Raw genomic sequence first — 2,920 nt, 5'->3', positions numbered from 1 at the left:
GAACAGAGCGTCTTTTTTGTGGAAGGGGTGGGGGTTGCTATCCTGGCTTCTGAGCTCAGGAGAGGGGTTTGGGTGGCCCCCCTGCAGGGGGCCTGAAGTGTGGGCCATGCCACTCTGTGGTGGGGAAGGGTGCATTTGCTGAGTTTGTGTGCCCGGCCCACAAGGCCAATCGACCGCGGGCCGGTGGCAGATGGCAGAGTGGGCTGGAGTACCTGTTTCCTCCACATTCTCTTCATACCCTGTGCCCAGACACGGAGACACAGCTGGCAGCCAGACCCACAGGGCCTTGCCCAGGCTGGTCCAGGCTGGTGAGAGGGACAGATGGTAAATATGAGGCTACTCCGTGGGACAGCGGGAGAAGGCGTCCCCTGCAGGCTGGCGGAGCAGAGCAGGAGGTCAGGGAAGCCTAGAGGGAGCCAGCAGCAGCAGCGCCCTGGGGACTGGGGGAGGAGCCAGCACGCTGTTCCCCGTGAGTTTGGGAGGCTGCTCACAAGAGGCAGCCTAGCTGAATCCAGCAGCAAGATGGGGCTGCCAGGCCTGGGCTGAGGGGCTTGGGAAAGAGCATCCCAGACAGGGGGTCCTGCCAGGGAGGATAGCGAAGCAGCCCCGTGGGGCTGCAGCAGGTTGAAGGAACAAGGGTGGAGCAGGTGGGGACAGAGAAGTAGCTGGGGCCAAATCGTGAGGTGACCAGACTCTGGCTTGGCCCAGGACAGTCCTGATTTACACCTGTGGTCCCACTGTAACCATCGACAGTGTCATCTCTCGTTCTCAAAGGTGCCCTGGCTGGAATAATAAACTATATGGTCACATTCCTTACAGGCCATGGGGAGGGACAGTTGGCGAATTTAATCCAGGAGCATCAGGACCTGATTAAACATTCCAGGAACCTGAGCATTCAGACTCCTCCCACCTCTGGTGTGGAACCGAGCCCCCTCTTCTCTTTTTCCCCCTGAGCAGGCCCTGGACCAGGCCTCTCTCCCCACTGGGTGACAGCCCCCCGGCCACTGCCCACCCACAGGACCTGGGCACAAAGGGCATCAGGAATGGTGGTTTGCCTTGGCCACTGTTTGCCTTGCCACCTGGTGGGTGGACCGTGCCTGGGAGGGAACAAGGGCAGTGCCTGACAGGTGCCTCCAATGGCAGCTGACATTGCTGAACCTTTCATCTGTGTGCCAGGCCCTGTGCTAGGCGCTTTATGTGTTAATACATCCTGCTTCCTAATCATCCTCCCAATAACCCATTTTACAGATAAGGACACTGAGGCTCAGAGAGCTGAAATGATTTCTTGCCTCAAGGTTGCCACAGTAAAGAGGAGGGAAAATGAGAGTTCCCGAGATGTGCCAGGTGCTCCTCCCCTTGCTCCCAGCTCTGGTACCTGCCATTTCCCGTGGGGGAACACTCTAGTTCCTGCTCACCCCATCACAACACCTACTTATCATGGGGCTGAAATTGCTTTGTCTGCCTCCACCATTGGACTGTGAGCAACAAGCTTCATAAAGGCTCTGCTGTGGCCCAGCACATAGCACAGAACTTGGCCACACTAAAGCCTCTCATTAAAAACTTGCCGAGACATGTGCAGTAGCACACACCTGTTGTCCCAGCTACCCAAGAGGGAGGCTGATACGGGAGGATTGTTAGAGGCCAGAAGTTCTAGGCTGCAGTGAGCTATGATCGTACCTATGAATAGCCACTGCACTCCAGCCTGGGCAATACAGCGAGACTCTGTCTCTACAAAATAAAAATAAAAATAAAAAGACTTACCAGATTCCCTGGTGGCCTAGGGGTTAGGAAAACAGAAAAACAAAAAACTTGCCAGATGAATGGAAGGAAGGGAATTGCCTTAGCCTGTTTGTGATGCTATAACAAAATACCTGAAACTCGGTAATTTATAAGGAACAGAAACTTATTTCTACAAATTCAGATCAAGGCGCCAGTAAGACTGGTGTCTGGTAAGGGTCACTGTCTGCTTCCAAGATGGTGCCTTGTTGCTGCATCTGCCAAAGGGGAGGAAGACAGTGTCCTGACATGGCAGGAGGGATGGAAGGGCAAGAAGGGGACAATCGCTGTGTCCTCACACAGCAGAAGAGCAGAGTGGAAGATCCAAAGGGCCTGAGCTAATTCCCTCCAGCCCTTTGATAAGGCTCTAATCCATCATAAGGGCAAAAGGCCCCACCTCTCAAGACCACCACAATGGGGATTAAGTGTCAACCCACGAATTTTGGAGGGGACACATTTAAACCACATCAGGAGGGCTTTGGAACATTCACAACAGCCCAGGGTCCAATCATCTGTTTCACAAAGGAAGAAATTATATTTTGCCACTTAGCCCCCTCAAACATGACCCACCTCTCCAAAAGTAGACTAATGTCTAAACAAGAAAGCCATTTTACTGAGTCTCCATAAGAAATGTGACCCCCACTGAGAACTGGAATCAGTGCAAATCTCTATGTGAAGCTTGATGTCAGGCAAAACATGCTCAGGGGACACAATTTCTGAGCAAGAAGGTTGTCAGTAGCCAGGGTCATCAAACTGCAGTCACACGATGTCACCCTCTCCACCATGGGGAGACCTGTGCAAACCCCCACCCAAGATGAACCCAGCTGCCTGCCTGTCCTATTGCCCCCCAAACTGCAATTGACTTATTTCATGTCTCTGCCCCAGCAAGATGTGAACTCTCTGAAGGAAGGGGTCAGTCTGGACCCTGGACCAGTTAGGGTGCTTTAGGTGCAGGCAACAGAAACCCACCCTGGATGTCAGGATGTGGCAGAGCTCACAGAACCAAAGGAAAAACAGGTCTACCGGGTCTCAGGAGGGACACACCCCAGGGTGGCTTGGGGGATCTGGCTCCCAGGAGCCCAAAGCTGGCCTCTTCAGGGTACTGCCATCAGGTGATAAATCCATCCCAGCTGCTCTCCTTCCT

The sequence above is a fragment of the Eulemur rufifrons genome, chromosome 7 (assembly GCF_041146395.1).
Source record: "Eulemur rufifrons isolate Redbay chromosome 7, OSU_ERuf_1, whole genome shotgun sequence".
In the NCBI taxonomy this organism is placed as follows: Eukaryota; Metazoa; Chordata; class Mammalia; order Primates; family Lemuridae; genus Eulemur; species Eulemur rufifrons.
This window is presented reverse-complemented; position numbering follows the sequence as displayed.